At 42.1% G+C, this 23,675-nt stretch overlaps 1 protein-coding gene and 1 pseudogene across 1 annotated transcript in view; one reads left to right on the forward strand and one right to left on the reverse strand.

The window, feature by feature from the left end:
• The window catches only part of LOC143974600 (discoidin domain-containing receptor 2-like), a 226,407-nt gene that overhangs the window by 136,132 nt on the left and 66,600 nt on the right, over positions 1 to 23,675 (forward strand). The window lies entirely within an intron of this gene.
• LOC143989436 (U2 spliceosomal RNA) lies at positions 20,352 to 20,484 on the reverse strand (annotated as a pseudogene).

Below are 23,675 nucleotides of genomic sequence, written 5' to 3' on the forward strand. Positions count from 1 at the left end.
CATACATAAGTTGCTAGATCAGCTACTACAGAACTGGGTGCATTTACTACATTTAGCACAGCCAGGGCCGGAAAAAGGGGTGGGCAGGAGAGGGGGTTGCCCAGGGCGCAATGGTTTATTGCAGGGATGGGGCACCCTGTGCTGAGTTCTTTCTATTACAAGGCTGACAAGAGTAGTGACAGCAGCATCACTACTCTTGTCAGCTCAGCGCTGTGAGGAGTGAGCCAGGAGGAGTTGAGGGTTGTCCAACCCCTAAGTGTAAAACCTAAGCTTGCAGATCATGAATGGGAAGGGGGGAGCACAGTTTGGCATCTTTGCCCTAGGCGCTGGATGACCCGGCAGTCCTGGCACTGAGCACAGCTGTAGGTTTTGCTGTATGGGGCGAGCAGCTCACTGCTTGGAATTGCTGTATGTAAAGTGCTGTAGGATAGGTCGGGTACGATGAGTAATGTAGACAGAGAGAATAATGAAGAAGTGTGCAGGTCAAAGGTTTTTCAACTGGGCTAGCTCCAGTCTCCTTTCCACTGAAGGGACAGGAAAGGACATAGTAATAAACGCACATTCAGCTGAGCTGTAGAGCCTGTAGAGAAAACAGCTGTTGTGCAATATGACCCTTAAGAGAAATCCTAATAGTTTTCAGCATCATGAATAAGATGAGTTTCCTGCAAGCATGCTGAGCATTCCTGGGCCTCAAATTCCGCAAAGCTTCTCCCCTCTGCTAAACAAAATAATTACTCTGGAAAAAAAAAAGGAAAGCCCCCCCCCATCCCTGTGGAATATCTGCTGTCCATACGCTGCTGTCATCTGGAACTAACAAGACTCTACCAGGGAATATTAAAACGTACAAAACAAATCCTTGGTGGGAAGTAGGGGGCGAATCCTAATATTCTTTGTTTTTAGACAAAAACACACAGTTACCTTGCTCCCCATCAAACCTACACCAATTTAGAATTTAGAAAACAGGAAAAAATACTTAGGGGGGAACTTACTAAAACTGGAGCAAGCAAAATTTGGTGCACCTCTCAATAGAACCCAGCCAAAGGACTAAACCTCTTTCTGAGATTTGTTGTTTACAAGTTAAAAACATTTTTTTTACTAGAAAATTACTTAGAACCCCTACACATCGTAAATTTTTTTCTAACACCCTTGTGAATAAAATGGCGGTCGTTGCAATACTCTGTCACACCGTGTTTGCGCAGCGGTCTTAGAAGCGCACTTTTTTGGGAAACAAAATACACTTTTTTGAATTAAAAAATAAGACAACAGTAAAGTTAGAATTTTTTTTTTATATTGTGAAAGATAATATTATGCTGAATAAATTGATACCCAACATGTCAAGCTTCACATGTGGTATCCCTGTACTCGGGAGAAGCAGCAGAATTTATTTTGGGGTGTAATTTCACTTATGCCCATAGCATGTGTGAGCAATATATCATTTAGTGACAACAACAAAAAAACAATTGTAATATTCCTGCAACTTGTGGCAAAATATAAAATATTTCATGGACTCAACATGCCCCTCAGCAATTTCCTCGGGGTGTCTACTTTCCAAAATGGGGTCATTTGGGGGGGGGGGGTTGTGTTATTTTGGCATTTATGGCCTTCAAAACTATGATAGGTAGTGAGGAGTGAAATCAAAAATTTGCACCCTTAGAAATCCTGAAGGCAGTGATTGGTTTTCGGGGTGCCGTACGGGGCTAGACTCGCAAAAAGTCCCACATATGTGGTATCCCCGTACTCAGGAGAAGCAGCAGAATATATTTTGGGGTGCAATTCCACATATAACTATGGCATGTGTGAGCAATATATCATTTAGTGAAACTTTTTGCAAACTTTTTTTTTTTGTGTGTCATTATTCAATCACTTGGGACAAAAAAAAAATATTCAATGGGCTCAACATGCCCCTCAGCAATTTCCTTGGGGTGTCTACTTTCCAAAATGGGGTCATTGGGGGGGGGGGAGTTTGTACTGCCCTGCCATTTTAGCACCTCAAGAAATGAGATAGGCAGTCATAAATTAAAAGCTGTGTAAATTCCAGAAAATGTACTCTAGTTTGTAGACGCTATAACTTTTGCGCAAACCAATAAATATACGCTTATTGAAATTTTTTTTACTAAAGACATGTGGCTGAATAAATTTTGCCCTAAATGTATGACTAAAATTGAGTTTATTCGATTTTTCTTATAACAAAAAGTAGAAAATATATATTTTTCTTGAAATTTTCAGTCTTTTTCCATTTATATCGCAAAAAATAAAAATCGCAGAGGCAATCAAATACCATCAAAAGAAAGCTCTATTTGTGGGAACAAAAGGACGCAAATTTTGTTTGGGTACAATATTGCATGACCGCGCAATTACCAGTTAAAGCAGTGCAGTGCGAAATTGTAAAAAGACCTCTGGTCCTTAGGCTGACAATTGGTCCTTGGCTGAAGTGGTTAATAAACAGAACATTGATGTACATATAAATGTGAGCAGGGGCGTAACTATAGGGGGTGCAGCAGTCGCAACCGCAACCGGGCCCTGTGATGCAGGGGGCCCATGCAGCCTCCTCTATATATGGCCGGGAGCATCATAGGCAGCTAGGGGTACCAGTGCACCATGCACACGGGTGGCTGGAGGTGGAGGGTGACTAGCAGAGCTCCATGCTCGACTATCGCACTGGCTGCTCTTCAGTTGTGCATTCCCCACATGACCTGTGTCCTCAGCCGGCTCCTCAGAGTACCCCTCTCCTGCTCCATGCATTGCCGCTAGGTCCGATGTCTGTTCTCCCCAGCCAGAGTCCCGCACCCCCCCGAGTCCGGACTGCACTCCATACTTCTCCCGGGTAAACAAACTTTAAGCACACAGATGCAGTTCAGCCCTATGAGAGCTCCCCGGAGGACACTGCAGGCTTGTCTGCCAGCCCCCCTCCTCCCCCGTCATACACAGATGATGAAAGATCTTTCTGGGAGATATGCGGATCACCCGTCCAGCACACTGGATGAGTGCGCGGCCTACAGCTTGGTCATGGTGAGTGAGAGGACCCCATCCCCATCACACCATTACATACCCCCTTCATCTCCCCCTGGGGACAGGGACCCCTTCTCACCTGGGGGTAGTAACTTCATCTGCCCTGGAGAAAAGGACCTCATCTCTTCTGGGGACGGGGACCCAATCCTGCCTAGGGACAGTCCCCCAATGGGGCACCTAAAAATAAAAAAATAAAAAAACTACTGATACCAGTGGTGGAACTACAGGGCTCACAAAGGTTATACCTGTGACCACGCCCTGGAGTTCCACCGCCAGACTCGGAGGGAAGGGCCCTGGCTGGGGTTCAGGGGGGCCCTTCATGGTTTCTTGCATCGGGGCCCTGAAGGTTCTAGTTACGCCACTGAATGTGAGTACTTATAGATATGTTCAACATCATAAATGATTCATAGTGGATAAGCTCTTGCATGCTATGAATATCCCCGCACTAAATGATAGTGTTTTATTCCTGCGCTACCACTGGTGATCTATCAAATGTCAGGGGCTGCTGCTACTACCCGAATGGATCACACCGTATCCACTTAATATGAAACTAAAGATATGTTACAGCCGGCTCTGTAGTGCGTTTACTACTATATATATTTTTTGTTTATTCTAAAGTTTATTCCCATGTGATCAGGAGAGGGTACCCTCTTTTTGGTCTAGGTATACTCTTTCTTATTTTCTTGTATATAATTTGTTTATTATTAGGGTGGTTCACTTATATCACCTCTGGAGAGTGTTTACTTATTTGCACATTTATAAGACGCACTTGGCACTTTATGATCAATTCACAGTTTTTTGGCTTTGCACTCAATTGAAGCAGTTGTGTTTCCGTGGAGGTTTTCAATTGACTCTGTAGTGCGTTTACTTTTTTTTTTTTTTGCATTTTTTCTGCACTTTATCAAAATAGTAATCTTTTAAGAGACTGTTTTTAGTTACTTACCTTTGTTCACTTGATTTTCATTTATTTGGATTCTATCACCTCTGTGGTGTTATTATTTTATTTTATTTAATGTAGCACTTTGCACTTTTTGATACTATTCAGTAGACATTTATAGATATATATTTTTATATTACACTATTGATTTATGTAACTAGGCATTATACTTATCACCCTTGGAGGGTTATTTAATATAGGGACAGCGCAATACCAACATATCTTTAGTTTAATATCCCCGCACTGTTGTGTGCTTAAATAAATGTAAATTAAATAAAGTTTTGACTGCTGCAAGAAAAGAGGGCGGGGAGCTCAGCACTTTCATCACTTTTGCCATATATTATTGTACGGATTGCACTTTATAAACAACTTTTTCTGCAAGGATGAAACTTTAAAGGAATTATTGTGAACTTTTAGTGCAATATTTTGTCATTTGTTATAAAAGATGTTGTTGATTATATGGTAGATATCGTAGATTTTTTTTATGGTTCTATATACTTCAATGACCACAGACAGCGCTGGAACTTCTCACACAAGCTCTTGCATGAATCACACACTGCGTGAAACAATGTTCACTTGCTCAGGTGATGTGCAAACAAGAAAAAAAGAAACCATATGTACAGTTGTGCCCATAAGTTTACACACCCTGGCAGAATTTATGATTTCTTGGCCATTTTTCAGAGAATATGGACGATAACACAAAAACGTTTCTTTCACTCATGGTTAGTGTTTGGCTGAAGCCATTTATTATCAGTCTAAGAAAAAAAAAGGGGGGGGGGGGATACCACACTCTAAGGGTCCTTTCACACAGGGCGGATCAGTTTTGATCCACCCCGTGGATATCCGTTTGCTCTGCGGGGATCACTCCGTCGATCCCCGCTGAGCAGGGAGATGGCAGGTCCGTCTCTGCACACTGCGCAGGGACAGACCTGTCACAGCGCCGCTCTCCCCAATGAGAGATAGGATGACGACGGACCGCAGTGCCCGTCGTCACCCGATCCGATCCGCAGACGGATGGAAAAATAGCTTTTTCCTCCGTTACACTTTTTCGGATCGGAGCGGGGCGGATGTCAGCGGACATTTCACCGCTGACATCCGACGCTCCATAGAGCTCTATGGAGCACCTGTACAGGTCCGCCTGAAAAACTGACAGGCGGGCCTGAACGGAACGTCAGTGTGAAAGGAGCCTAACACAAAAAATTTACTTAACCAAAATGAAGCAGCAACTAATAATGTGAGATACACATATACCATAGAAAAAGAAAATAGCTGTGCTACCGTAACAGTAAACAAATAAGTGATGAACCAGTGCTATAATAATTGCACAAATAAACACATATATACCATGTGTAACAAAAAATGCAATGAGTGCAAAAAGTGTTAATGAAAATCCCCAAAAAAGAAATACAGAGTCCCAATAATGAGCGTAAATTAGAATATATCAAATAGAGTCCATAAATTGCATAATGCTGATCACACAAATTACATCAGTTGAAGAAAATAAGAATGTGCAATCTTCCACCACCAAAATGTGCCGAACATCAAATAAATTGCGCGCTTACCAAAAGGCAAGCGACAAGAGCTTGCGGCTAAACACCCAACTGGGGCCTTTGTCCACAGGAGTCTGAGACAGCAGCTCAAATGGCGTCAGACACACAGATCGATATGCAGCCAAAGAACCAATGTTAAGATCCAGAGGGGACTTATGAATTTAATGGATATCAAATATCACCCAAAAATTTGAAAAAGGGAACTCTCCATAGTGTAATTCTGGTATTACCGTTTAATAAAAAGTAAAAAGCACACTTACAAAAAAACTCGATAAAAGACAGCAAGAGCAGCCGACCAGCTTGTGAATGCCCATTCGCTCATAGACTCAAACGCAATGACGTCAGCACGTCCTGTCCAACCGACCCGCGTTTCTTCATATAATTATGTTGTCTGGGGCCGTTGAGTATTGTCAATCAACTGTGTTTACTCTTTTAAAATCATAATGACAACAGAAACTCCCCAAATGACCCTGATCAAAAGTTTACATACCCCAGTACTTAAAACTGTGTATTGCCCCCTTTAACATCAATGACAGCTTGAAGTAATTTGTGGATGAGGCTCTTTATTTTCTCAGATGGTAAAGCTGCCCATTCCAATTGGCAAAAAGCCTCCAGTTCCTGTAAATTCTTGAACTGTCTGGCATTAACTGCACGTTTGAGATCTCCCCAAAGTAGTGGCTCAATGATATTGAGGTCAGGAGACTGAGATGGGCACTCCAGAACCTTCACTTTATTCTGCTGTAGCCAATGACAGGTCGACTTGGCCTTGTGTTTTGGATCATTGTCATGTTGGAATGTCCAAGTACGTCCCATGGGCAGCTCCCTGGCTGATGAATGCAAATGTTCCTCCAGTATTTTTTTTATAACATACTGCATTCATCTTGCCATCAATTTTGACCAAAACATCAGCGTTCCACCTCCGTGTTTCACAGTAGGAATGGTGTACTTTTCATTATATGCCTTGTTGACTCCTCTCCAAATGAAGCATTTATGGTTGTGGCCAAAAGCTTGATTTTGGTCTCCTCACTCCAAATGACTTTGTGCCAGAAGGTTTGAAGCTTGTCTCTGTGCTGTTTTGCATATTGTAAGCGAGATACTTTGTGGCATTTGTGTAGTAGTGGCTTTCTTCTGGCGATTTGACCTTGCAGCCCATCTTTCTTCAAGTGCCTGCTTATTGTGCATCTTGAAACAGCCACACCACATGTTTTCAGAGAGTCCTATTTTTCACCTGAAGTTATTTGTGGGTTTTTCTTTATATCCCCAACAATTTTCCTGGCAGTTGTGGCTGAAATTTTAGTTGGTCTACCCGACCGTGGTTTGGTTTCAGCAGAACCCCTCATTTTCCACTTCTTGATCAGAATTTGAACACTGCTGATTGGCATTCTCAATTCCTTGGATGTCTTTTTATATCCCTTCCCTGTTTTATACAGTTCAACTACCTTTTCCCGCAGATCCTTTGACAATTAATTTTCTTTCCCCATGACTCAGAATCCAGAAATGTCAGTGCAGCACTGGATGAAAGATGCAAGAGTCTGTCAGTAGTCCAGAAACTCATTGACCTTTTATACACACACACCAATTACAAGCAAACAGATCATAGGTGAGGATGGTTACGTTTTTAATAGCCATTCAAACCCCTTTGTGTCAACTTGTGTGCATGTTATAAGGCCAAAATCCCCAGCGTAAGTAAACATTTGGGCAGTTTCTTTTATCATTATGCTCTAAAAAGAGTAAACACAGTTGATTGATAACAAATGGCTTCAGCCAAACACTAACCATGAGTGAAAGAAACGTTTTTGGGTTATCATGCATATTCTCTGAAAAAGAAATCATAAATTCTGCCAGGGTATGTAAACTTATGAGCACAGCTGTAATAGTACATATCCAATAAAAGGAACCAAGAAAATGCTGGCTCTTACACAAAAGGTATGGCAAGAATATACCAACTAGCCCAAACCATCCTCCCCAGAGAGAGACTTGACTGCCCACGAGAGGAGCCACAGAGTTGAGCGAGGAAGTGGCTGAGCTGCAAAAGCTAGGGGACATGAGAAAAAGCATACACAAATCATAATGAAATATAGTAAAACAGAAGGAAAAAGGTGTTCTGTTTTACCTTCATTTTATTTACTCAGTTTATTCATATTTTATTCATCCAGTGGTATCTTGGAAGTGCGGCTGAGTCCACTACTTAATCCTTCTGTCTTCCTTTTCCTTTCGGTTTTACCTTCTTTGATGTTTTTCACAAAGTCCTTTGGGCACCCCCCCATTTTTCCTGTAGTATTGCATCTATATATGGGTCACGTTACGCCCACACTCATCAGGCTTCCAATTTGGTGCCTTCATAACGTGTAATGATCCAATGTCAACCCATTCATTCTCAACAAAGATAGGATTTGATATAAACAAAAAAAAACGAAGAAAAAAAAACAGCAATTATGTTACAAAAGGTGAACCTGTACTTTAATGTGAACCTCTTTTTCTTTGCTCATGCAAGGCAAGACAGATTCACCTAATTGTTCATCAGAGAATATCACAATGTTCACTCTCCTGTGTAGTCGGTCCAAACGTGTTATCAATTAACTCTTGTTTGGCTTATAAATGTAAGTGGACAATGCACACTTCGCTGCCCTCTAAAGACCGGGGGAGTCCAAAGTCACTGGAAACATAAGAGAAAACAGAAGGCGTGTAGGCCTAGTGCAATATCCTCAATACATGTTTTTATTAGGTAAAAAGAAGATGAACGCACATTCACCTTCTTTTTACCTAATAAAAACATGTATTGAGGATAATGCACTAGGCCTACACGCCTTCTGTTTTCTCTTATGTTTCCAGTCACCTAATTGTCTACCCTGGGTTGTATTTCGGGAGTAAAGGAAAAAAGCCCCACACCTTCATACTCTCTAGTATTGGGTACTTCACATCTTTCTCTACAGGAGATGAGTGAACAGAAGGTAAAAACTAACAGTGGGGGGCTGGAGGGTGTTGGACAGTGTTGTGAACATGTTGCTTTGCACTGCTTGCACAAATCCTAGGTTCACTTGAATAATATCTAGGCACCACTGGTCCCCTCTCTGCTGTTGTCCTAGTTTTTATTTTTTTTCCTATAGCAAGTTTATATTTTGAAGAGACCGTCTACACCCAGATTTTTGTTGCAGATCAAGTTGCACATAATTAATTTTCCTCCTTCTTCAGCCAAAACCCCATCCAAATGCAGGATGGCACAATCCTAATGTCTTTTTTATTTCTTTTAAACCAATGTGCGTCATGAACAGATTTTCAGTAATGGCTTTCATGTGACTTTAACAGGCTGAAAAATAAATTGTTGTGCCAAAGCACACCCTGTACACTTGCTGGCTTCCGTAGGGGCAGATATCTATCTTGTACATACTGGAGTGATGTACAAGACCTCTGCTGGGTTATGCTTTTAAAGTCTTGGTGTCCTTTAGTATGTATTGCGTGGCTCTTAGGCCTTCAGCAGCCAGTAGTCAATATTTTCCTTTGAGGAGAAGAGTTCCTGGACTACCTCTATAAGCCCTGTGACAAAGGCAAGACCTAAGAACGTCTCCCCTAATTTATAAAAGAGCTGAAAAGGCAATGAGCTTTAACAGTCTTCTTCATCTTCTTGTAAGCAACCTTTGATGGCCTTTTGTATTATGTCCACAGTCTCTACCCACATCAGCAGCATGTATATAATCCCTGAAAGCAACTGTAGTATGTCCACAATCCCTGACTATACTTGTAGCATCCTCATAGTCTCTGACCCTAATTGTAGCATATCCACAGTCTTTAACCACATCAGCAGCTTGTCCACAGTCTCTGACTGCACCTGTATCATGTCCACAGTTTCCGAGTGCACCTGAAGTGTTTTCATAGTCTCTGACCACAACTGCAGCATGTCAAGAGTCTCTGATCATGCCGGAAGCATGGCCAGAGTCTCTGACTTTACCTGTAGCTTGTCCACAGTCTATAGCCCCACCTCTAGCATGTCCACGGTCTCTTAATCACATCTGTAGTGCGTCCACAGTCTCTGGCCACACCTATAGCAAGTTCACTGTCTTTTAACAACATCTGTAACACAGTATGTTCACAGTCTATGAGCACACCAGGAGCACGTCTTCAGCCTTTAACATTTGCAGCATGTCCACAGTCTCTGACCACAACTGTAGCATGTCCACAACGGTAGCATATCCATAGTCTCTGACCACAATCTCTGAACACACCTCTAACATTTCCATATTATCTGGTTACATCTGCAGCATTTTCACAATCTCTGACCACACCTGTAGCATGTCCACAGCTTCTGACCACACCATTAGCGTTTCCACAGTCTCTTAACCACAAATGTAGTATCTCAGGAGTGATTTTGGTCCACTCTTTTTTTACAGATCTTCTCTAAATCCTTAAGGTTTCTTGACTGTCATTTGGCAACTCGAATTTTCAGCTTCCTCCATAAATTTTGCATAGGATTAAGGTCTGAAGCCTGGCTAAGCTACTCCATGACCTTAATGTGCTTCTTCTTGAGCCACTCCTTTGTTGCCTTGGCAGTATGTTTTGGGTCATTGTCATGCTGGAAGACCCATCTATGACCCATCTTTAGTTTTCTGGCTGAGGGAAGAAGGTTCTCGTCCAAATTTTTACAATAAATGGCCCTGTCCATTGGCCCCTCAATGCGGTAAAGTCATACCTTTAGCAGAGAAACAGCCTCAAAACATAATGTTTCCACCCCCTTGCCTTGTATCATATGTTGTTTTTTTTCTGGATTTTTGATTGATAACAATTTTAGACCCTTCTTTTTTTGTAAGTGGGCAAATTTACTAAATCTGCAGGGGATCAAATATTTATTTTCACCACTGTATAGCCTTGACAGGCTTCAGTGTTTTACAGGCCTCAAAATGGCAGCTTGCATGTAGTACAGTCTGACAGGGGCAGCAAGGATATGTAAGACATGAACTACAGATGTGAGTTCAGCTATGGTCCACATTTCTAAATTCCTGAATCTGAATTCCACACATTGCTGACCTCATGTCGCAGAGAAACATAACACTTATAGAATGAAAACATGGCCGCCACAGGAAGTGGATCAGGGAGCAGATCTGGCCTCTCTTATGAGCCTAGAACTACATTCCACTGACCTGACAAGAAAAGTGGACGGTTTCCTGCTGTTATCAGTCATAGATAATAACACTAATATTCTCTCAAGAGATCTGACTGCAGGAGAGTCCTGTCATGCTGTCTGCATCATATCCTTGATAGCATTAAACAATAAAACAGATGCTAGATCTGTCTGTGTAATCGCTGTTTTAGGTGGTGATGGATAAAATGCCATTTCTTAACAGTTGGACTTGTAATATTCTGCACTGTATACTTTAAATATGGACAGGAAAGAGATTAAATATATGCCATGGAGCATTAATAATGCTGCAAAGGGGTGACGGGCTCTCTCTACGATGACTGTTGGGGACAGCTTCTCAGATGCAATGAAAACCATTCCTGGTTGTTGACTGGGCTATGACCTCTGGGTTGGAAATGGTGCAGACAATGAGGTTGTATTACAAGGGAGCACCAAGAAGTGACTTAGGGTGGTCATAAGTTGCACTTGCACTAAACCCTTAAGGCAGAATAATGTATTGTTTCATTGTATCTTCTAGCTATCTAGATCATAGGACCAATAAACCTTCTGATGATGTTTTGTAAAGAGTGCAGCAAAGTTCTATACCTTTAAAGTGGGGCACCAGAAGACAAAACATTATTTAAATATTAAATATAGTGGTGAAGGGTAGAATCTTTGATTTTGAAAATTGATCTATTATATACAGTATCTCACAAAAGTGAGTACACCCCTCACATTTTTGTAAATATTTTATTTTATCTTTTCATGTGACAACGCTGAAGAAATGACATTTTGCTACAATGTAAAATATTGAGTGTACAGCTATAACAGTGTAAATTTGCTGTCCCCTCAAAATAACTCAACACACAGCCATTACCGCTGGCAACAAAAGTGAGCTTTACAAAGTGTGAATGGGGAGCTGGTGTGTTCAATTTGGTGTTATCACTCTCACTCTCTCATACTGGTCACTGGAAGTTCAACACGGCACCACATGGCAAAAAACTCTCTTAGGATCTGAAAAAAAGAATTGTTGCTCTACATAAAGATGACATAGCAGTGGCCACCCCCCCCCCCCATCCATGCACCCAGCCCCTTTCCTATGGCAGGGGTGAGAGGGGGCGAGATGGGTGGTTTTTGAAGCACCTGATTAGAGCCAGAGGCTCTAATAGGCTTCAAAATAGGGTGGGCTTGGGGCACAGAGAGTGCGCCCTGATCCCACCCAATTGTGTGACGATGGCGAATTCATTCATTTTTGCTATTTTCACACTTACCTTCCTCCCCGCCAATCAGGAGGCAGGGCGTCAGATCTGTTTCCCGATTTTCCAAAGCGCCAGACCACTCTATTGGATGCCTGGCACTTAGGAAGAAGAGCGAACTCAGCGGAGGAGACAACACTGGAGCGGAGGTCTGTCAGAGCCAAACGCGGGGCGTTGGGGGTACTGCCAGAGCCGTGAGCCCCGCGAGTGGCTGCATATAATGGGCATAGGTGGCTGCACATACTGGGCACAAGTGGCTGCATTTGATTGGCACAAGTGGCTGCATATGATGGGCACAAGTGGCTGCATTAGATGGGCACAAGTGGCTGCATTTGATGGGCACAAGTGGCTGTATATGATGGGCACAAGTGGCTGCATATGATGGGCACAGTGGCTGCATATGATGGGCACAGTGGCTGCATATGATGGGCACAAGTGGCTGCATATGATGGGCACAAGTGGCTGCAATTGATGGCCACAGTGAGGCTGCAATTGATGGGCACAGTGAGGCTGCAATTGATGGGGGGTTTCAGTATTTTTCAGTTTGTTTGTGCTCCCCCCCCCAAAATAAATTTTGAGCACCAGCCGCCACTGTGGCCTAGGCTGCTGCAGCATGGTGGCCAAGACCATACAGCGGCCTGTGTTCTGATGAGACCAAGATAAACTTATTTGGTTCAGATGGAGTCAAGTGTGTGTGGTGGCAACCAGGTGAGGAGTACAAAGACAAGTGTGTCTTGCCTACAAGCATGGTGGTGGGAGAGTCATGGTTTAGGTCTGCATGAGTGCTGCCGACATTGCGGGAGCTACAGTTCATTGAGGAAACGATTAATGCCAACATGTACTGTGACATACTAAGGCAGAGCATGATCCCCTCCCTTTGGAGACTGGACCGCAGGCAGTATTCAAACATGATAACAACCCCAAACACACCTCCAAGAAGACCACCGCCTTACTAAAGAAGCTGAGGGTAAAGTTGATAAACTGGCCAAGCATGTCTCCAGATCCAAACCCTATTGATCATCTGTGGGGCATCCTCAAATGGAAGGTGGATGTCGTCATGGAGGAGTGGAAGAAGACTCTAGTGGCAACCTGTGAAGCTCTGGTGAATTCCATGCCCAAGAGGGTTAAGGCAGTGCTGGAAAATAATGACGGCCACACAAAATATTGACACTTTCGGCATTTGCACTTAGGAGTGTACTCACTTTTGTTGCCAGCTGTTTAGAAATCAATGGCTGTGTGTTGAGGTATTTTGAGGGGACAGCAAATTTACACTGTTATACAAGCTATATACTCACTACTTTACATTGTAGCAAAGTGTCATTTCTTCAGTGTTGTCACATGAAAAGATATAATAAAAAAAATTCAAAAATGTGAGTGCTCTACTCACTTTTATGAGATACAGTATATACTTTAAGAAGATATTCCTTCACTTTCAGTTGTGTCATTAGGGCAGGAAATAACCACCTTTAAAAGAGGGACCTGATCATCACATAGCATGGAGGAAAGGAAACTCCCCTGCCATGCCCACAGTTAAGATTGGCAGACACTGCAGGGGCTAGCCAAATTTCGATGTGTGTGTGTGGCTGTCCCTGCTCAGCAGAACACAAACGCTTGATTGACTTCTGTCAATCAGCGGCTGCAGCCAATCAGTTGCAGTCTTTAATCAGTATAATATCTGAAAGTAGCAGATGCTACTGTCAGAAGCCAATATCTCAGGTGGGGCTGGATTTCTCCATCCACTTCATTTGTGTGGATAGAGAAATCGTTTTTTTTTTTTTTTACCTTTGTTCAGCCCCCCGGCTGAATGAAAAAATAAAACTACAGTTTAGCTTTAGGCAAACTATGAAGAAGTCATATGGAAAAAGAAAATTAACCACTTGAGGACCGCCGTATTGCCATTGTACGTCAGCACAATGGCACAGGCAGGCATAATCACGTACATCTACGTGATTGCCTTCCAGCGGGTGGGGGGTCTGATCGGACCCCCTCCCGCTGGTTACGGCGGTCCGATTCGGTCCAGGAGCGCTCCGTGATGAGGGGATGGCCGTTGGTTTTCGGCCACCCCCTCTGGATCGCTCCTGGCCAATGAGAAGCTTCCTCCCCTGTGTATTGTTTACACAGGAAGGAGGAAGTGATGTCATTCTCCTCGGGGCGGTCTTTTTGACCGGACTACGAGGAGAACAGTAAAAGTAAGTGTGCACCAACACTACACTGACATGTAGGTACACAGAGGCACACAAACCCCCCCCGATCCCCCCCCCGATCGCCCCCCGATCCCCCCCCGCCCCCCCCTCCCCCCCCAGTCACAGTGTCACTGATTGCATTGATCATTTCTTTACTGATCAATGCATTCAGTGTCAGTTGTGACAGTAAAAACTGTCAGGACAGTTAGTGTTAGGTCCAGGGTAGCCCCCTATCACCCCCCAATAAAGATTTAACCCCCTGATTGCCCCTAGAGTTAACCCTTTCACCCCCTTTTGCCAGTGTCACTAAGCGATCATTTTTCTGATCGCTGCATGTGTCGCTAGTGTCGCTAGGTAGCTAGTTATTTTTTTAGGTTCACCGCCAGGTTTTTATATCGCTAGGTACCCCGATATACTACCCAATAATGTTTTTAACCCCCTGATTGCCGCTAGTTAACCCTTTCACCCCCTTTTGCCAGTGTCACTAAGCGATCGTTTTTCTGATCGCTGCATTAGTGTCACTACAGTCGCTAGGTAGCTAGTTATTTTTTTAGGTTCACCGCCAGGTTTTTATAGCGCTAGGTACCCCGATATACTACCCAATAATGTTTTTAACCCCCTGATTGCCGCTAGTTAACCCTTTCACCCCCTTTTGCCAGTGTCACTAAGCGATCATTTTTCTGAACGCTGCATCAGTGTCGCTAGTGTCGCTAGGTAGCTAGTTATTTTTTTAGGTTCACCGCCAGGTTTTTATAGCGCTAGGTACCCCGATATACTACCCAATAATGGTTTTAACCCCCTGATTGCTGCTAGTTAACCCTTTCACCCCCTTTCACCAGCGATCACAGTATAAGTGTCACTGGTGACGCTGGTTAGCCAGTTAGTTATTTAGGTTCCCCGTCAGGTTTTTATATAGCGCCAGGGACCCCCATATACTACCTAATAAAAATTTGAACCACCTGATTGCCCCTAGTTAACCCTTTCACCACTGATCACCGTATAAGTGTTACGGGTGACTCTGGTTAGTTTGTTTTTTATAGCATTTTATATTCAAATCCGGAAGGCAGTGCTTGGTTTTCGGGGTCCCGTACGTGGCTAGGCTCCCAAAAAGTCCCCCACATGTGGTATCCCCGTACTCGGGAGAAGCAGCAGAATTTATTTTGGGGTGTAATTTGACTTCTGCCCATAGCATGTGTGAGCAATATATCATTTAGTGACAACGTTGTGCAAAAAAAAAAAAGTTTGTAATATTCCCGCAACTTTTGGCAAAATATAAAATATTCCATGGACTCAACATGCCTCTCAGTAAATAGCTTGGGGTGTCTACTTTCCAAAATGGGGTCATTTGGGGGGGTTTTGTGCTATTTTGGCATTTTATGGCCTTCGAAACTGTGATAGGTAGTGAGGAGTTAAATCAAAAATTTGCACCCTTAGAAATCCTGAAGGTGGTGATTGGTTTTCGGGGTGCCGTGCGCGACTAGACTCCCAAAAAGTCCCACACATGTGGTATCCCCGTACTCGGGAGAAGCAGCAGAATGTATTTTGGGGTGCAATTCCACATATAACCATGGCATGTGTGAGCAATATATCATTTAGTGACAACTTTTTGTAAAAAAAAATTTTTATTTATTTTTTTGTCATTATTCAATCCCTTAGGACAAAAAAAATAAATATTCAATGGGCTCAACATACCCATCAGCAATTTCCTTGGGGTGTCTACTTTCCAAAATGGGGTCATTTGGGGGGGATTTGTACTGCCCTGCCATTTTAGCACCTCAAGAAATGAGATCGGCAGTCATTAATTAAAAGCTGTGTAAATTCCAGAAAATGTACTCTAGTTTGTAGACGCTATAACTTTTGCGCAAACCAAAAAATATTCGCTTATTGACATTTTTTTTACTAAAGACATGTGGCTGAATAAATTTTGCCCTCAATGTATGACTAAAATTTAGTTTATTCGATTTTTCTTATAACAAAAAGAAGAAAATATCTTTTTTTTTCAAAATTTTCGCTCTTTTTCCATTTATATCGCAAAAAAAAAAAATCGCAGAGGCAATCAAATACCATCAAAAGAAAGCTCTATTTGTGGGAAGAAAAGGACGCAAATTTCGTTTGGTTGCAATATTGCATGACCGCGCAATTACCAGTTAAAGCAGCGCAGTGCGAAATTGCAAAAAGACCTCTGGTCCTTAAGGTATTTATTGGTCCGAGGCTGAAGTGGTTAAAGCGTTAATGTATATCTAAAACCAATTTTTTTTCCACATTCTGGGGAAAGGTTAACTCATCTCCCCCTATGAGGTTTTTCTTTTTGTTAGTGTCTGATTTGGGATTTTTCCCTTTACTTCTATAGCGCTACCCCCGGGAGATGATGCTGAGTAGATTCCCAGGATTATTTTCCCAATAATTGCCCCACAGCCAGGCACACAATTACGATCATTATAATGAGAATAAGTAGTGGATAATTGTGAGATATTCCAGTAACCTTTAGTAGCAACCTGAAGACACTGAACTTTCCCCTTTTATACTGCGAGCCAAGTCCTTGCACAAGTAAATGATGGTCCAAGCTTTGTAGCAGCAACCTTAGGAGATTCATCTTACTCTGAGTAAAGTACTTTCACAAGGAATTTAAAGACTGAGCTCTTCAGGACACCAGACACAATATCTCCTTCAAACATACATAGCTCCCAACTGTCCCTGATTTCGAGGGACTGTCCCTGATTTGGAGCAATGTCCCTCTGTCCCTCTTTCCTCCTCATTTGTCCTTCATTTTGGCCTGATCTGTATAGTTGTATATATAATGCACTCTTTATCCTTCAAAAAGTTTTCTCAGTGCTAAACCTTTCATCCAAATTTAAAATTGCTGTATTTTTCAATTTTAAAAGCCAATATAAAGGAATAGTAGTGGTAAAAAAAAGCACTTGTGGATTTAATTAACCTTTTTTTTGTTTTGTTTTTCCTCCTTTAAGGGGCCATGGCAGGGGGCATGTCCTATGCCTACATACATTGCTAGTAGGTGTCCCTCATTCCCATCTCAATGTTGGGTGGTATGAACATATTTACTCTAAAGATAGCAGCAGCACACAGTCTCTAGGATCTCTCAAAGGGGTCTGTACTCAATAATATCCTTGGATAATTGGTTGCCACCTTCCAATATCTTGCAGACACTTCCTTCCAGTGATACCAGGCTTGATCCCCAGACAACAGCCCTTCAGTCAGCTTCAGCAAACTCTTAGCAAAGTAAGCCTTGATGAACCACAGACCATTAGAAATTCTGTATATAGTGTTACTGGCCTCAAAATGTGAATTAAGAGAGCCGATGATTGTGATGAGAATTAAGATGAGCCACTGACTTTATGGCTGGAAGTAGTTTCATTTTTACATAACAATACATCTTTTACATTTTTATAGTCACATGTTTATAACCATTAACCATATATAATACAGATTTTAACTACAGTATTTTAAAACGTAGTTACAACAATGAACATTACTATATTTTAATAATATTTATATCCCTGTTATTCAGTGTTATAGATAATTATCTTTATCTCTCTGGTACACTTTAACTGTGCAATAATCATACTGGCAATGCATTGCTTTAATACAAATATTATCTCGGTAGTACTCTTTTTTAACCACTAGATGGTGCACATTGCATGTCTGTATGACGCAATGCATAAGCTTTACATACAATAGTTTTTTTCTCCATTTTAATAGCAGAAAACATGTGCTTTATAATCTATGCAATTCCATAAATCAGGTTTAAATATACCTATTTAGAACGGTTTAGTGCTTATAATAGACATTTGTTCTGACTAATGCAGTATTTTCATGTTCTTATGCCCTTTTCACTTGTTTCTCACACATGCTGTTCTAAACTTCTAATTACAGCAAAACTCTAGCATCAAATCTGCTGAGACTTTTTCTGCATCTGCTCAAGATGTTTAGGAATCTTTCTATCACAGGTTAATACAAATTAGGAACGATTTAGAGTACATACCTGCAAAGAATCACACAAACAGCATGAGATATGACCACTGACTTTATGGCTGGAAGTAGTTTAATTTCCAGTCACATGGTGTGTGGCCTTATATAGACTCTGTTCGTGTACCTTCTCTGCCATCTACTGGTTATTGATAGAATAGAAGGGAGATATTTAGAATTAAAAAAATGAATATGTACTTTGCTTTGGGGTGTCTGTTTTGTGACAATATAAACCCCAGTCCGTCACAATAGCTCTACAGAAAAGTGCACAATCCACATGGGCTTTGCTACTTAAAGTGTAACTATTTTTTTTTTTTGTTTTGGATAGAGTGCAGATGGATTAGAACACCTGTCAGGTTTTTATTGCTGCCTGTGCCCCAGTTAGGGGATTCACCTTCACTAATTGTCCTGTTACCATTATCATTGAAAGTGAAAGTAAAAGAAAATCCCAAATTTTGGTTTGTCCCCAGAAAAGTAATTGTGGGGAAATCTTCCAATGGGGACACTAGTTCCGGTGACCTGGGGGTCCCCAAGAGATCCCCTTAATTTGCATGGAATTCCTTTCACTTCCCGTTTGGCTATTGGACAGGGAGTGAAGGGAAATCTCTGCAATGGGACACAGATGATAAAAAAAAATCAGACAGGGGTTATAACCCTCCCTTGCTCTATCAAAAATGAACAAAAAACATTTTGCCTATAGATCTACTTTGACTGCAGACAGGAAATGGGAAAACTTTAATATACAGAGAAGACATAGAATTTAACCCTAGATATCAGCTACAAACTTATAAACACTGACATCTACTGGCTGATGTAGTCACTGCACAAAAAATATGAAAAATGTATTCCAAAACAGACACAGGACGAAATGACCTAAGGGAAAACAGCCACCCTAGACTGTGATCGCCTCCTCAGTCTCAGAATATTTATACAGACTCCAAGCCACCATCTAGGCACCTCTCTCTGGGGACTGGCCAAAGCTGCATAAATATTCAGCTGCTGATTAGACTCTCCCTGCCCTAAAACACTTCCAGACGAACAGGGGGAAGTAGTGATTCCTGCAGCCATTGAAACACAGAACAATCAAAAACATATTTTATTTTTATTTTTTTGAAAAGCCAGTGGCGTGTGAAACACACCGAAAAAGCTCCACCCGGTGCCAAAAAAAGTGCACACACATAAAGATTGACACAAAACGTGCAACGGGTGTTACACTGTCCTCCACGAGGAAGGACCTTACCCTAATCCCCCGGGGCTTTAGGCTCCTGACGGGGACTGAGGTACTCACTTGGGACTTTCTGACCGAAGCCAGACAGTCCCCCTTTCTCTGGAGGGTCTGCCGAAACAGACCCACCCAAGTACTAGGTGGGGCTCCCCCGAAGGGAGACCCCATGAGAGAAGGCGGACTAAGCCAGAAGGCCATGACACCTCCTCTCAAGACTTTCAGGGTTGGCCCGAGGACCCACACCCTACTCATCACACAGTGGCAAACGTGTAACACATCAAACAAAAAAATACAATAAAGTGACAAACATGGGGAATAAATAAAAAGAAAGTAGGGGAGAAGGAAGTGGGAGAGAGTGAAAAGTGACCATTGTGCAATACAATGGCCGGCCCTCCGGCCAGGAATAAAAAATTCCTCTGGTCCTAGCCAAAAGGCTCGGCCCTAGAGGCAGGTCCGAAAAACGTGTGTTGTGGTGAAGTGACCATGGTGCCTCAACTCAAAGTGATCTCCATCACAGTGAATAGACGGCACCCCTGAACTGCCACTTCAGGGGCACATTCACCACTGGCTTTTCTTAGCAACCCTGGCCACCGATCCAGACCTAGTGCAGCCCCACCCCAGACAGGAAGGTATCAGAAGATCATGAGCGCCATATGGGGGGGGGGGGTAAACTGGCAAACCCCCCATAGGTCCCAGTGCTCCCACCTAATTACATTTGGCGGTACCGGCCAATTCCCCTCAATAATACCGAAAAGGGGCAGGCTTTCCCAACCGAAAAACTGCAAGGGGCGGAAGCCCCCCTTTCCCACCAGGAGGCATGGGACTTCTGGAAGCTTAGAGAGAGCACCGGTCGCTGTACTCTCCCCTGACTCCCATAACCCCTACCTAATTATATTCAGGAAGTACTCACTGAAATCCTCAGCCCCTTCTAATGGAGGGGTCGGCTTTCCTTGCCAAAAAACTGACAGTTCCAGGGTTGCACCAAATCTAGGCCAGAAGGCCAGGGCCCCGACCTACCGGCGCTGACCAGTGGTTCTCTGTCCCCATCAGAAGACTTCCCTTTCGGCTACGAACCGCTCCGGGTCACCTTTACACCAGCAGGCTTTGCATAGCAAACGCCCCCCCCCCCTCCACCTCGCCGTAGAACAGGGACGGTAGCAAGCGTGACCTCCTGGTAACTGATAAGAACAGATACTACACTTGATCTTAGCCAAAAGGCAGAGAAGTGATTTTTTTAGTGCATTTTCAGTTTTGCAGAAACACACTACAGTCCAATTAACATGGTTTCTTATGGATGTAGTTCACATCTGTGCATTTTATGGAAAGGGCCAGGGTCTAAAAATGTTTATTGAAAAATGCTAAATACATCTGCAATATGAAAACTGCAACCTGCATAGGTGTGAGTGAGGCCTAAATGAGCCCTAACACTACAATGCCATTAATGATAGGTGGGGGGGGGGGGATAATAAACTAGGGTATCATCAGCCTGAATTCAAATATCATACAAAAAATATACAGTAGTTTTTTTTTTATTATATTATTTATTTTACCACACAAGACCCCTCTTTGCATTTTTTACTAGCTCCTGTATAAAGCCAAAAGGTTCAGAGAAAAAGGCCAAATCTCCCACTTAGCACTTTGAAAGATTTCATCAAGTGCTCTGCAATTTACCTTTATGTAATATAATGTTTGATACATTTTTTCTCATTTACAAACGATTTTTATTTGTTACATAGGGGAAGTACAGAGAGTAAGAATAGATATAACATAATAAATGCGATACATTTTTCTAAGGTATACTGTATACATGACATGGAGTGACAGTTTTTTTTTTTTTTTGTTTTTTTTGGTTTTTTTTTTACACTAGCAGCAAAAGATACGGTGCAGCTCTCCTGCCACCTAGTGGCTGAAAAAAAGAGTTTGTGTGATAAAAGAGGGAAGGATTGCATCATGCATGTTTATAATAGCTGACCAATTTAAATGAGAGGTTTGCACAATGGAAATATGCTCTAATCACTACCCCCCACAGGCCCCCAACAGGGGTCTATTACTATTTAACCTACTAGCGGAATCTACTTTTTATGCTGTACTTGGCTTTCATGCAACTGATACGTTCTTACTGTACTCTATCTTAACTCCAAACTGGTCTTGTTTCAAAGCATTATGCTGTAAACACACAATGAGATTATCAGACGAATGATTGTCCGTTTTTTATTGCATGCTAATCTCAGATCGGATCTGAGTTTACTAAAGTCACGAAAAATTCCCGAATGACAGAAATAAAATTCGGACATGATGTTGTGTGTTGTAATGCATTTGTATTGCATTTTCGAACAATAGCTGTACTGATTAAATGGAAATCATTTGATCTGACATCATACGAAAAAAAAATTTCCGTGCATGTCCGATAGAATAATATTGAATGAACTGTCCTGATGGGCTCTCGAAAGCTCTGTATGAACGATCCGATTATTGTACGATCACATCGAAATCTGTATTTTCCATATGATTTTCTGATTGTGTGTGCTTTATTTTGCAGTATACTTTTCATTCTGCCACTAAATATAATATAGTATAGTAACAAGCCCTATTTGCAATCTCGGAGCAGCCAATAAGGGGGCAGTATGCAACCGGTCTAAACTATGTGGCATGTTCACCAATGCCAGGAGCCTGGCGGACAAGATGGGTAAACTAGAGATACTGTTGAACGAGGAGGATTTAGATTTTATGGAAATATCAGGGACCTGGTTCAACAGCTCTCTTGATTGGCTGGTAACCATTCAAAGGTATTCTCTTTATCGCAAGGATAGAGAGGGTAAAAAAAGGGGGAGGGGTATGCCTATACATCAAGAATAATGCACAAGTGAATGTGAGAGATTACATCAATTAGGGAGGAGGTGGAATCCTTATGGGTAGAGCTCCAAAAGGGATGAAGCTAATGGGAAAATAATACTGGGAGTATGCTATGGGCCCCCTAACCTGAGGGAGGAGGGGAAGAAGGACCTCCTATCACAATTTGGATTAGCAGCAAGGATGGGAAGTGTTATCATAGTGGGGGGATTTTAATTATCCAGACATAGACTGGGTGGAGGGAACTACAGATTTGTCTAAGGGCTTGCTAGTTCCTAAATGACTTGCAGGACAATTTCATGGGTCATATGGTAGATGCACCAACTAGAAACAAAGCGTTACTAGATCTACTGATTACCAACAATACAGATCTGATCACAGATGTAGAAATACGGGGAAATTTAGGAAACGGCGATCACAAGTCAATTTTAGCTTTAGTATAAATCACACAAATAGGAAACACAAAATGCCAAGCTGCTGCTAACAAAGCAAACAGAATATTGGCATGTATTAAAAAGGTGATTAATCCCAGAGATAAAATTATAATTCTCCCGCGCTACAAGACTGTGGTCCGGCCGCACCTAGAATATGCTGTCCAGTTCTGGGCACCAGTCCTCAGGTAGGATGTACTTGAAATAGAGCGAGTACATAGAAGGGCAACAAAGCTAATGAAGGGTCTGGAGGATATTAGTCACGAAGAAAGGTTGCGAGCACTGAACTTATTCTCTCTGGAGAAGAGACGCTAGAGAGGGGATAGGATTTCAATTTACAAATAACGTGCTGGTGACCCCACAATAGGGCTAAAAAAACATTGCGGAAGGGAGTTTAACAAGACTCGTGGCCACTCATTAAAATTAGACGAAAGGAGGCTTAACCTTAAACTACGTAGAGGGTTCTTTACTGTAAAAGCATAAATGATGTGGAATTCCCTTCCACAGTCAGTGGTCTCAGAGGGGAGCATCAATAGTTTCAAGAAACTATTAGATAAGCACCTGAATGACCACAACACACAGGAATATACAAGGTAATACTGACATATAATCATACATATAGGTTGGACTTGATGGACTTGTGTCTTTTTTCAACCTCACCTACTATGTAACTATGTAACATAAAGACACTGAATTTCAAAAGAGCCAACTTCCTTAAACTACGAACCTTGCTAGAAGATATAAATTTGGATAAAATCTTGGAAAAAAAAAACAGAGGAGAGATGGGTTTGCTTTAAGAGCATATTAAATAAGGGCATTAGCTAGTGCATCCCATTGGGAAATGAATTTAAAAGAGTGAACAAAAGTCCTAGATGGCTTAACTCTAATGTAAAAATGCATATAAAAGAAAAGGAGAAAGCCTTCGAAAAAAAAAACAAGGACCATCATCAGCATTCAGACTTTACAAAAGAATGCAACAAGATATGTAAGGGTGCAATTAGGGCGGCTAAGATAGAACATGAAAGACACATAGCAGAGGAGAGCAAAAAAAAAATCCCCAAAAATTCTTTAAGTATATAAACAGTAAAAAAGGGAGGACAGACCATATTGGCCCCATAAAGAATGAGGAAGGACATCTGG

Source organism: Lithobates pipiens, unplaced genomic scaffold (genome assembly GCF_037356315.1).
Source record: "Lithobates pipiens isolate NorthernLeopardFrog02 unplaced genomic scaffold, aLitPip1_a1.2 Scaffold_1, whole genome shotgun sequence".
NCBI classification, from domain to species: Eukaryota; Metazoa; Chordata; class Amphibia; order Anura; family Ranidae; genus Lithobates; species Lithobates pipiens.